The following is a 13,961-nucleotide window of genomic DNA, read 5'->3' as shown; positions in this document are numbered from 1 at the left end:
GTATGTTGTCAAGGAGGAGGAAGCCTGAGGAACTCCTTGGTTCCAGCTCTAGTGCTTGGTGGAAAGACAAATCACTCCTATTACTGGATGACAGGTGACACCTTCCCCACCCTTGAGAACTACATTCTAATTCTTTAAGACCAGTCTTGAGAAGTAGGCACAGCTGATAGACTAAGGCAATGTTTCCTGATATCCAAATTGGGAGTTTTAGGTTAAGATGCTATTGGGGGCAGTCAGTCAGTCAGTCAATAAACATTTATTAAGTGCCTACTATGTTCCAAGAGGGAGAAAAAGAAAAGCACACACAAAGAGATCGGGCTGCAATCAAAGCAAAATATTAGTTAGCAATATTCCCGGGTTGGGGAATCATAAGAACCTGGTCCTAGGGTCCTGGGACCTGAGCTCAAGCACTGGGTGGGGAGGAGATGCTTTGCTGTATACTCTGTTTTATCTAGGTCAAGCAGAACCTGGAGTTTTCCTGAGGGAGACCAATAATGTCTCAGGGGACTCTAGGTGGGGTGTGGTTGCTTGCTTAGAACTTTCCAGTGACTTGGTATTGGGGAGGAGTAGAGAGGGAAGGAGAAAAACTTTCCAGTATTCTAACTAGGGGTCTTACAATGGTCCAGAAATCCAAATTCAATTCTTAGACATCATCTTCTTAACCAGCTTTTCAATCTAAAAAAAAAAGTCCTCTTCCCAAATCCTTAGCATCAATTAGCAGCACTGATAAAAACATCACCTATGTCCCTATAATTTCTTGCTTAGGACTTTATTAAATCAAGCAATGCTTTTTGGCAGTATCCTTTGTCTCCATATAAATTCCCTGAGGTATGTATAGAGGAAGGAATAAAGGAAGGAAGGAAAGAAGAAAGGAAGGAAGGAAGGGAGGGAGGGAAGGAGGGAGGAAGGAAGGAAGGAAGGAAGGAAGGAAGGAAGGAAGGAAGGAAGGAAGGAAGGAAGGAAGGAAGGAAGGAAGGAAGGAAGGAAGGAAGGAAGGAAGGAGGGAGGGAGGGAGGGAAGGAAGGAGGGAGGGAGGGAGGAAGAAGGAAAGAAAAAGCATATAAGTCTTGCTCTGTGCCAGGCACTAGTAAAGTCCAGGGTATGGAAATACAAAAGGCAGCCAGAATCTATCCTCAAGGACCTTATATTCTAATGAGGGAGAATGAATGAATGGATGGAAAAGTATTCATTAAGTGTTTATTAAGTTTTAGTTTAGGACTGTGGTGTGGCCCAGGAAAGGTGTCTGGAGGAGAACCATTGGGCAATCGATTGACACACCCTTTCAAGAAACAAAGGTAGCCTGCTTAGATTACAATTCCGAAAGAAAAAAAAATGGAAAAGGAAGAAAGGGGAAGGGGGGGAACCTGCACTTTAGTAGGAAAATGTCCAAGGTGGAAGAACCTGTTCCATTATGAGGCCAGATAGATATAATGAGGCCTCAGCAAATGGACAGCCCAGACTCAGGGCAGGACAGCCAAAACTCCTCCAGGGCATGCATGATCTCTGAAAAGCCCATGGGAGGACACAGCAGCAGCAGCAACAGCAGCAAGTCAGAATCCCCCCACCCTCACCCCCAGAAGTTTGAAAAAATTAGGGAGACCCTCAATCCTGCCCCAGGAAGCAGACCTACTAGGTGGTTCAGTGGCACAGTGGATATAGCAAGTAGGACTTGGAATCACTCAGTTTCCTCATCTATAAGTATAATAATAATAATAACACCTACAGCCCAGGGTTGGTGTAAGGATCAAATGAGTTAATATACATAAAGCACTTTGTAAACCTTGAAGAGTTATGTAAATGCTAGCTATTATTGTTGTTAACATGTAACCGACAAATTGCTACTTTGGTACCTTTACCAGGGAAGCCCCAACCACCACTACTTTTTCCTCAATTCTGGTTTTGGGTTGTATCATGCCTCAATCAGGAAAGTGCTGGCAAATATTTATTTATTTATTTTTGGCTAGGTAAGGGTGGGGTGGGGAGTTAAGTGACTTGCTCAGGGTCACATAGCTAGTACATGTCAAGTGTCTGAGGCCAATTTTGAACTCAGGTGCTCCTGACTCCAGGACCAGTGCCCTATCCACTGCACCACCTAGCTGCCCCTGGTAAATGTTTAGCAATCAGCATTCTGAAAATGTACGTGGCACACTTTAAGTGTTGTTTAATATTTAACCTATAATCATGTAATATTATTTAATATTGACACTTTCTCCATCACTTTCTTAAGTCTAGACAATCAACAAAACAATGAGCCAAGCCCTGATGTGTAGCTGTCAATTTCAGAGACATAAATGCTCACACTGGAAATTGAACAATCTGCTGGGGAGAGCCTCAGTCTTTTCATCTGCAGCATGATTTTGTGGAGACTTCCATCCAAGAGACCTGGGTATGACACTGTATCTGACACTAGCTAGGCATTCCTGGGCAAGTCATCTTTGTGAGCCTTGGTCTCCTCATCTGTAAAATGGAGCTGGTGTTTTATCTGCTTTAAATCACCATACAAATGTGACCTTTCTACCTGGGCTACAATGTTTCAATGGAGATACCACTTTACATACTTCAGCTAGGAATCCAAGAATCACAATAGACTGTTGGAACTGGAGTCCAGAAGAGAAGACCTTAGTTATGTGACCCTGGTCAGGTTACTTAACCTTGCTCAGCCTCAGTTTCCTCATCTGTAAAATAGGGCTAATAACAGCACCTGCTTCATCACAAGATCATTGTGAGCATTGTAGGAGAAAATATTTATAAACCTTAAAGTACTATGTAAATGCTGATTCGGAAAAACTTTAAAGTGCCATAGAAATGTGACTTCTTGTTATCAGTATCAGTGTGGGCCCCAAGAGCAAGGGGAAATGAGAGAGAAGCCTCTGAGAACCATGATAGGAGTGGATCTGCATCCTGTGACCAGGGACTGGAGAATCGGGCTGTTCTGTGTTTATGAAGTTCCACATTTCATCAGCCTCACAGCTCAGTCACGGGACTTGGAGCAAGAGGTGCTGCTGAGGCAACAACTCTTTGGGTGGTGAGGTTGCGACATTGTCCCTTGGGCAGCTTGCACACCCAACTTAGGGGTGTGCCTAACCAGCTTATGAGGGCCTGAAGCTGGAAGTACCTACCTAGTTAATTGGTAGGTCAGAGATGACACAGCACTCGGCATCGTGTGCCTTTCATCTCCAGGCACCACTGGACTCCTCCTGGCACCAGCCACCATGTCCTGGCTCCTAACTGGATGCCCAGAATCTCCCCCTTCCCTTAACTGAGTGGTTCATCTCCCCCCCACACTTAATAGTATTTTATTTTTTCCAATTACATATAAAGATAATTTTCAACATTCACTTTTATAAGATTTTGAGTTCCAAATTTTTCTCTCCCTCCCTCCTCCCCAAGACAGCAAGCAATCTGATAAAGTCTATAAATGTACAATCACATTAAACATATTTCCACATTAGTCGTGTGGTGAAAGAAAAATCAGAACAAAAGGGAAAGAAAAAAGAGAGAGAGAAAATAGTAGGCTTCTATCTTGAGTGGTTCATCTTTATACAAAACTGGGCATCCTTCTAGCTTGGGCTCAACTTGCCACTGCCTCCTCTAAACCTTCTTCCAATTTCCCCAGATGTTGGTGCCCTCTTCCCCCTCAAACTGCCGTATGTATGCATCTGTGTATATGTTGTATCCCACTCCACTTCCCCACAGTAATGTAAGCTTCTTGATGGCAGAGAATGTTTCTTTAGGGTTCTTCCTGACCCTGCATTGCCGTGAAACCAAGGGCTGGGGCTAAGAACCTTCCACGGCAAACCTCCCTGAAACCATCAGTCAGGAAGGTGGAGTTAGGTGAATCTCTGGAACAAGAAGGCAGACGTTCATACCAATAACCCTGCAGAGGTCACCAGCCTTGCTGCCCATCCTTGGCTTCCTGCTGCCAGCCTATAAAAAGGCAAGGCAGCCAGGGTCCTAGGCTGTTTCTAAGGTGCCCTTCACACTGCCAAACTGATTGTGTTGCCAGGAGGGAGAGGAAGACTGCAAGATGAAACACCCGAGTGGCAGAACACCCCAACTCTGGGGAGTCTGGTTACCCCAGCGGCTTTCCCTTGGGTTCACACTTGTGCTGTAGTCTAACTGCCTCCCTAAACATGTGTTGTTTGATTGACAAAGCCTGCATACAAAGAACAATTTAGCTGGCCCGAATTATTTTGGTTATGCATCAGTCCTAAAGACTAAAGTATTAGTTTGTATAAATAATTCTCTATGCCTGGAGCAAAGGTGTTGCCATATGAAAGAACTCAATGAATTTAGTTCCCTAGGATTAAATGCTCTCCTGTAGCCTAACTCTGAGCCACCCTTTCATCTGGGAGACTCTTACTTCCTCCGTGAAGCTTTCCCTGACTTCTACAAAAAGACAGCATCCCTTCCAAGATTCTAAAATGCTTTCATTCCCATCTTTTCTGATCTCCTTCTCGTAACTCCCACAGCACCTCTAGTCTGAACCACACAATTTAGCACTCGACCTTGATCATAACTGACATTCATACAGTATTTTATGAGTTACAGAGCATTTTTCAGACATTGTGTCATCTAATCCTCACTGTAGCCCTTTCAGATAGTTGTATAAGTTTAATTTTCCCCATTTTACAGAGAAAGAAACTGAGTCCCAGAGGGCTTAAGGGATTTGCCTCCGGTTCCATAGCCAGTGCCAGAGTCAGGATGCTGACGTCATTGCTCAGGACACTGCTCACCACAGCTATCTCCAGTTTGGAGTTTTCATTACCCACATATTAGTCTTATTTTGGGGGGGGGGAACAAAACAAAACTTTTTTTTTTCCTTAAGGGGCCATGTAATATGATTCTGCCCTCTTGACCCCTTTCACAGGGAAGAGCTTAGCCAAGGTCACATAGTTATTTAGTAACAGAGGTAGGCCTAGAACGTTGGTTTTCTGCCTCTCAGGTCAATCTTTTTGTTTTGCTTTTTGTTTTCTCCTGTTGCCACATTGTTTCGCTGACTATACCAAACTGAGCACCTACTCTAGTGATCCACCCTTGGCAAAGACTCTTTGTTGTTGTTCAGTCCTATCCAATTCTTTGGGACACCCTTTGGGGTTTTCTTGGCAAAGATACTGGAGCCATTTCCTTCTCTAGCTCATTTTACAGATGAGAAAACTAAGGCAAACAGGGTTAAGTGACTTGCCCAGGGTCACACAGCTAGCAAGTGTCTGAGGCCAGATTCAAACTCAGAAGGATGAGTCTTCCTGACTCCAGGCCCAGCACTCTGTCCACTGGGCCACTTAGCTGCTCCAGGAAACGCCCAAAAGAGGACAAAAAGCTGCTCTCAATCCTGTCACTGCTTTCCCTGCCTTAGTCAACCACTCCTCAGATATTTTTAGAGACTGTGGTTTTTCTACCAATAGAGCCTTAATTAGCCAGAAATGTGTGTGCCTGGGACAAATAAAGTTGGGAGAAAGGAAAAGACAGCACTGTGGCCCAGAAGAGAGTCTCAAGGCACTAGGCAACAATGAGAAGGGGCCAGAACGTGTTCCCTGCACAGCAAGGAGGAAAGGGGGACATGTCTGGCAGCAGGGGTAAATGGAGAAGCAGCCCTTCCAGGAAGGAAGAACGAGCTTTTCTGCACTGCCCCACCATCTTGGAGCACCAGGGCACCTCCCCATTAGTCTGGGCTGGTTACCAGATTGGCTGCAAGTTTCAAGTTTCTTTACAACTTCACCCACCTTGTGTGACCATCTGGAGCTTCTAATTTCCCAGCCTCAGTCCCCGGCTTGCCTAGCAGTATCGCTCTTCACCGGACACTCTTCTCTTGATCCCTTTGATTAAATTTGTATCAGGATTGCTCTTGTTTCTTTTGGCAAAGGAGAAGGGAGGAGCAAATTAGAGACAGGAGAGAGGGGTTTGCAGATGATGGTGACAGATAGGAAGGGTGCATTAACAAAGCATTTTGCAAACTTTTAAGCTCTAATTGATTGAAGATTCTTGTTGGGAATGGTATTATTTGGCAGCAGAGACCTCATTGGGTACCCTGCTTCTGTTTCTTCTTGTCCATGTGACCTTAAATAAGTCATTTGACTTCTCTAGGCTTTATTTTCTTCATTTGTAAAATGGGAGGACTGGATGATCTCTACGATGCTTTTAAACTCTTAATTGTAGGATGAAAAACATACAGATTGAGGAGCCTAAAAAGCTGCTATGAGGCTGTTCTTTGAGTTCCATGGGTGACTGTTAGGAAATCCTAGAAGCCTAGTGGGGCAGTGGTTAGAGAGACAACACTTGGGTCAGGAAGGCCAGAGTTCAAATCCTGCCTCAGAAACTTACTGTGTGACCTTTGGCAAGTCACTTGACCACTATCTGCCTCAGTTTCCTCAACTGTAAAATGAAGATAATAAGAGCACCTGCCTCACAGGGTTATTATGAGGACCAAATGAAATAATATTTGTAAGTGTGCTAAGCACAGTGCCCAGCACACAGGTGATGCCATAGAAATGCTAACTATTGCTATTAACAGATCTGAGCCCACCATCATCCTGAAATGTTTCACACACATAAACATGCTCGTATGTTTGTAAACACATACTCCATACTACATGTGTACAAAATTATGCTGAATGTCTCCTAGGAGTCTCAAATTCAACACGTGCAAAATGGAACTCATTCTCTTTGGCAGTTAGGTAGTACAGTGCTGGATTTGAATCCTGAGTCCAAATCCTGTCTCAGACACTTGGCTAACTGCGCAAATCTGGGAAATTTACTGAACCTCTCTCAGCCTCAGTTTCCTCATCTGTCTCAGAGGGTTGTTGGGAAGATCAATTGAGATCCTATCTATAAAGTGCTTTGCAAACCTTAAAATGATATAGAAATGCTAGCTATTCTTGTATCTCCTCCCCAATCTTCCCTTCTTCCAAACCTTCCTATTTCTATCAAAGGCTCCACCATTCTTAAAGACTTCCTCCCTCTCCTTCACCCCACATATCCAACCAGTCACCAAATCTTGTCCTTTCTACCTCCACAAAGCCTCTTGTGTTCAACCTCTCCTCTTCATTCACTCAGCTCCCAGCTTAGTTCAGGTCCTCACTACCTTTCACCCCTGCCCCACCATATCAGAACACTAGGACAGTGCCCCGTTGGCTCTGAGCTGGTGACAGAGCTGTCTGCAAATTCCAAGTTTCTTTATAATTTCATTGGTACATCTGGTTGGTACACCTACTACAACTTCTTATAACAGCCTCCCAATTGGCCTCCTTGCCTCAAGTCTCTTCCCACCGCAATTCATCCTACACACTGCTGCCAAAATGTTTTCTTTAAGCACAAATATGATCAGGTCACTCTCCTATTCGGTCAATTACGGCTGCTCCCTATTGCCTCTGGGATAAAATCCTTTGTTTAGTTTTGAGAGCCCTTTACAACCTGGCCCGAACCTATCTTTCCAACATCATTGGACATTACTTCCCCTATACACACCGATTCAGCCAAACTGGCCTTCTCTCTGTTCTTCATGCATGAGCTCCCATTTCCATACCTCTGCACCATCCTGTGACACGCTTCCTCTTCACCTCTTCTTCACAAAGACCCTCTCTTCTTTTGAGACACAGTTCAAATACCATCTTCTGTATGAAGCCTTTCCTGCTGTGCCTTAAACACCAGTGCCCTTCCTCTCAAACTATTTTGTATGAACTATTTTGTTAATATTTGAATTTATTCAATTCAATAAACATTTATTAAGCACATTCTATGTGCCAGGTACTGTGCTAAGCTTCAGGGATACAAAGAAAGAAAAAAGTACCTGCCCTCAAGTAGCTCATGATCTAATGGGGAAGAAAACATGCAAATAAATATGTACAAAGCAAACACCATACAAGATAAATAGCAGATAATTAACAGAGAAAAGGCCCTGGAATTAAGAGGTGTTGAAGAAGGCTTCCTGTACAAGGCAGGATTTTGGTTAGGACTTAAAGGAAGCCAGGGAGGTCAGTAGTTGGAGCAGAGGAAGGAGAACATTCCAGGCACGGGGGACAGTCTGAGAAATGCCTGGAGCTGTTCTTGGAACAGCTTGTTCATGGAAAAGCCAGAAGTCACTAGATCAAAGAGTACTCACATGAAAGTAAGGTATAAGAAAACTAGAAAGGTCACTTAACCTTATACTCTTTCCATATGTTTATATATGTGCTTGTTGTCTCCTGAGTAGAATGATAATAGCTTACAAATTGAAAATAGAAAAAAATCACATCGTTTTTATTCTGTAATTGTTTTCCTTTTGTATCTCTACCAACATTTTGTGTAACTACCTAAGTCATGTTTCGTTTTTCTCTGAGTTAAGTTTGGAAGTTCAGCTTTCCTGCAAATCACTCATTGTCTCTGAGTTAAACTTGGAAGTTCAGTTTTCCTGTTAGTCATTGTTCTATTCTTGTGCCAAGGAAATCTCTTATCCTTGAAGGATGCAGGTGGACACCAGGGAGTCTGGTCTGTTAACTTAGGAAGTCTGATCTACTACGGCTAAAGTGTCCTCACAAGCGGACTGGAGCAATGAACAGGATGGAAGGAGGGGCTGTCGCTAATCCCTCATTCCTGATTTCTAGCCAATCATATTGCTCCCACGCCTGTGATGCTTCAGTCTTTGTAACCAATCATATGGTTTTCCCCATCTAAGATGCTGCCTTCTAGTTTTTGGACACTCCTCTTGTCTGAAAAAAAATTATTTATCTGCCCTCATTTGAGGTTTTTTGGCTTGCTGAGAAGCTAAACAGCCCTTTTATTGGTAAGTGCTAGCCTTCCCAAAAAATTGATCATGCTTAGAGCTTTGTGCCTTAGTTTACCTTCATTTCAATCATAATAATAGGTGTAGTACTTTATGGTTTACAAAGCTCCATATCTTATCTCATTTATCTTCACAACAGCCCTAGGAGGTAGGTGCTATTATTATCCTCACTTCACAGATGAGGAAATTGAGGCTGAGAGAGGTTAAGTGACCTTCTCAGGATCACACAGTAAGTATCTAAGGTAGGATTTTAATTCTGGTCTTTGACTCCAAATCCAACATTCTTACAGACAATAAATTCCTTGTGAGTAGGGATTGTTTCCTTCTTCATACTTGGATCCCTAGTTCCCAGCACGTAGTAGCTGCTCAGTAAATACTTCTGGACTGATTGATAAATATATAGCTAATGATGATCATAGTTCTCTACCACTTTAAGGTTTTTAAAGCCCTTTTCCTCACAGGGTTGGTAGGTGAAATGTTATCTCCATTTTCCAGATGAGGAAAGTGAGGCTCAAAAAGTTTTGAGTTATGTGGCAGCTAGGTGGTGCAGTGGGTAGAGGTCTGGCTTTGGAGTCAGGAGGATCTGAGTTCAAATCCAGATTCAGACACTTGACACTCCCTAGCTCTGTGACCCTGGGTAAGACACTTAACCCCACTGCCTAGTCAAAAAAAAAAAAGGTTTAAATTATTGGCTAATAGTCACACAAAGAGTAAATACTGGAGCAGGGCCTCAAACTTAGGTTTTCTCATTATGGGTTCTTATACAGACACACACACCAACCTACCTCCTACTCATCTTTTACCCATTATATGGTGGTAGTGAAGTTAACCTCATTTTACAAAAATAATAATAATAATCACAGTATTACTATCTTCGTGATTCATGAGCTGATCATTCAGCTTATGATCTATGAGGAGTCTTTGCGTCTCCTCCTCCTGTGGGCATGGCAAACCAAATAGTGAATGGTCAAACAGAGGCACAGTATCCAGAATGAGAGACAGGATAGAACCACACTATTCAGTCCTGGTCAGAACACATTTGGAGTAGGGGATTCGTTCTGGGCACCACGCGTAAAGAAGGACATTAATAAGCTGGAGGTGTCTAGAAGTGGAAAATCATGGTGATGGGGGTCAAGGAAGGACAAACAAACATTTAAGTGCCTACTACATGCCAGGCACTGTGCTAAGCTTTACAAATAATATTTTATTTGACCTCACAACAACTCTGAGAGGTAGGTGCTACTAGTATCCCCATTTTACAGATGAGGAAAGTGAAGCAGGCAGAGATTTAGTGACTGGCTCTCTGGGGGGGAAATGTAGACACAACACACTTTTAAGTTTAATTTGCATCACTAACATTTTTTCCATCACTTTCTTAAGTCTACACACTCAACAAAACAATAAATCATCCCCTGATTTATAGCATTTGCTGATTTCCAGGATGTAAATGTTCAAAATGAAAATTTAAAAATTGACCCTCCCCAAACAGTTCAAACTACCTCCAACATGCATTTGGATATAACAAATAAGTTTTACATATATATATATATATATATATATATAAAATTTTAATTTAAAATTAAATTTAAATATAAATAAATTAAATATATATTTTCTGTATTGTTAACAAACAAAATATCTTGAGGAGAGAGAGGACATTAACCACTAGGGAGATTTAAAAAAAAAATTTCCAAAAGGAAGTGGTACCCGATCTGGCCCTGAAGGAATCTAGGGACTCAGGAGGTAGAGATGAGAAATGACCACATTCCAGGCTAGAGGGATGCTGGTGCAAAGGCACAGGTGGGAGATGAAAGGGAGAGCTCAGGAAACAAGAAGTAAGCCAATCTGGCTGTAAGACAGAGTTCATGAAGGAGTGAAGTAGTTTGAGGCAGTGCCACTTCCCAGGACTTCCTCTCCTCTCTCACCTGGGAGGTTCTGAGGGGAGTGGGACATGGCTACTGACTTCTTACGTGTGCTTCCCCACCACATACCAGAGCCTCCTTGAGGACAGTTGCTATTGACATGGAAATAAACCTCCGGTTCTCCAAAGTTCACAAGGTTCTCCCTCTAACTAAGGAGCACTTTTCTCCCATCCCAAGCAATTCCTTCTCAGAGCTTTGGCTGGAATATTCTTTCCTGCCTTACTGTTCACTCAAATATGGATTCTGACTAGCTTAATGATTTTACATAGGTCCCAGATGGCATGACCAAGTCCTTCAGTCAATCTGGTCAAAATTCCCATCCCACCCAGGGAGATATCCAGGCCTTGTTCACATCTAGTAGACAACTGAGAAATGTTCTCGCCTGATAAACTATTAGGGCTGAGTAGGGTGGGATGATTTTGACCATATCCTTATATATTCATTCTAAACATACTTATTTGTGTTTCTGTTGTCTCCTCAATTAGAATGTAAGGGACTTTTGTCTTTTATCTTTGATTGATCAATTGATTGATTATAAGGAGGGAGAAGAGGACAAGTTTCTGTATCCAAGTAGGCGCAAGAGAGGTCAGTCATGCTGACCTATGGCTTGCCATTGGAGGCTGCTGACTCTGGAGAAGAGAGTGAGGCTGATGACTTTGCCCAGCACTGCCTCACTTACATTCAGTTTACTTGCAGGTCAAGACATCACCCTTCTGGTGTCATTTGTCCTCTTCCAGAAGGAAAGATGGACAACAAGGCATGAGAAGGATCCCAGATCCCTAGACAGACAAGTAAGAAAGATGAATTATTAGTGAATCCTCCTTCATGCTGATGATAAGCACATGACCTTGGACCAAAGAAATGGACTCACCCATTGCTACCTCATGGGCTCTTGACAGGTCTTAACAGTGTTACCAGGGCAAGGCAATGGAGCTTTTGCCCCAGAATTTCAAGAACAAAACTATCTCTAGTGTCGTTCAAGCAAGGATTTTCTTGAGAACCTGAGGCATATAGAGGGCATATGGTGGGAATGGGAAGGATTAGTAACACCAACACTCACTGCTCCCTGGCAAAGTTAATTGGCGTATAGGAGAAGTCTCTCCACCAGGTCCTGGGGAGGGCAGAACTAAACATCTCCTTTTCCCTCAGGCTACCCTGTTCTAATATTCTTGGAATCCTCCACTCAGCACACAGCTGAGAGGTAGGCATGGGAATGGCAACCATGGAAGGCCTCCAATCTTTAAACGTCCACATACTGGACACACTAGGGGATGAGGAAGGAAGAACACAAAGTGGGGGTAGAATATGAGGATGCCTGTCTCCAAGCAGCTGAATCCAGGAGGACCTCCATAAGGGCCTCCTCATCAATGGAAGAGAAGTAGGGAAAAGAGCAACCTGGTGTCTGCAAGTCTCTGTCTCCCTTTTCCTCCTCTAAAGATTTTTTTTCCCTGTCTTTTGCTCGAGGCTTACAAATTCTTCATTATGGTTCTGCTGTTTCTCCAAGGTCGTGCTGTAGAAAGAATAAAAATTCACTGGATCGTAGATTTATGGGAAAGACATTGTAGAATAATATATGTCCTATATAAATAAGGACAACACATTTCCTATATATATGGGACAATATACTTCCTATATAAGGAAAGAGGCATTGAGCCCAACCTCATTTTAAAGATGAGCAAACTGAGGCCTGAAGTAGTTAAGTAATTTGCCTAGATTTGAATAGTTAGTACCTGAGGTTGGATTCAAGTTCAGGCCTTTCTGACTCCAAATCTAACACTCTATGCATCCCACCACCCAAGAGTCATAAGAAGTGGGTTCAAATCCCACTTACTTTCTGTATGACTTCAGGCTGAGTTTCCTCTTCTGCAAAATGAAAGGACTTGGACTTGTCAACCTCTACGGCCCTTTCCAGCCCCAAATCTATCAACCTTTTCTGAAAAACAGAGATAAAAATAATTGTGCTTCCTATTCAGAGAAGCAGTGTGGCACAACGGATAGAGATTCAACCTCAAAGTCGGGACAATCCAGTTGTAAGTCCTGCTTCCAACACTTACTGGCTGTGCAATCCTGAGCAAGTCACTTCTGTACCCCCTTTAACAATCTGGTGAAGCCTGGGGACCCCTCCTCAGAATATTGTTCTTAAATACATAAAATACACAAGCTTATAAAGGAAACCAATTATGTTAAAACTAAGCTATCAAAAAAATATTTTTTAAGTTTACAGCCCCAGGTTAAGAATTGTAGATTTAATCCAAGGGCATATAGTCTAATGCCTTAATTTTGTAGTCCCAAATGGTCATACGGACTATTGGTGCCTGACCTGTGAACATTCCGAGCTTGTACTGCTGGACACGCTGTACATTGACCCTGATACCATGATGTCCTTTTGGTCGTCTTTTAAGCACAAGGAACAAAAAACAACAATTTTATAGATTAAGGAAACTGAGACCCAGAGATATTTCACTGAAGTCTTATGCTTAGTCAGGCTGTAAAGCTAGCTGACACTGGGCTCTCAAAGGCTATGCCAGAAGAACAGAAGCCCTGGCAGGTCCTTCCAAGCTAGAAAGCCTTCAAATACAGGCCCAGTCACTGTGTGCCTGTGGTTCACACCCGAGTGCTATGACAAACAGCCAAGTTAAATTCAGAGAAAGGCTTATCACCAGAAGATCTTCCACTAGGAGATGGATTTGTTTTCAGCCATAAAACTCATGAATAACAGTCTCCTGAGGCATAGAATGGTTGGGATCTGAGTAGTGAAGGGACCAAATCATCAGAAATACATACTAGGTTTGGAGTCAGAGAACCTAGGTTACTTAATTACCAATATGCCCTAAGACAAGTCCCTTCCCCTTCTCTGGGCCTCAAATTTCTCCTTCATAAAATAAGGGAGTGAGAATCTCTAAGGACTTTTTCAGCTCTAAACTCTTTAGATTACAGGGTTGGGGGAGGGTGGCAGTAAAACCCTCCCTTGCATTTGGCGCCATGCCCCACACTGCACCTCGGGATGCCACTGACTAGATAATACACATATGCCTGGCCCAGTCCTGAAACAGAATCTCAACTTGGCAAGACTCTACAGAGCCATTCTAATTCTTTAATTGAGTGCCTAATCACCCAGCACACGCCTCATGTAATTACAGGGTGGGTTAGCCACCAGGGCTTGGCACATGAGGCCAGGCAGCCATGAGGAAGATGGGCTGAGTAGATAACCAGAAAGAAAAACTAGAATCATTGAAGTACATGAGGAGAGGTGGGCCTGGGAAGTCAGGAAATGAAAGAGA

Source organism: Phascolarctos cinereus, unplaced genomic scaffold (assembly GCF_003287225.1).
Source record: "Phascolarctos cinereus isolate Bilbo 61053 unplaced genomic scaffold, phaCin_HiC Scaffold_2;HRSCAF=192, whole genome shotgun sequence".
NCBI lineage: Eukaryota > Metazoa > Chordata > Mammalia > Diprotodontia > Phascolarctidae > Phascolarctos > Phascolarctos cinereus.
This window is presented reverse-complemented; position numbering follows the sequence as displayed.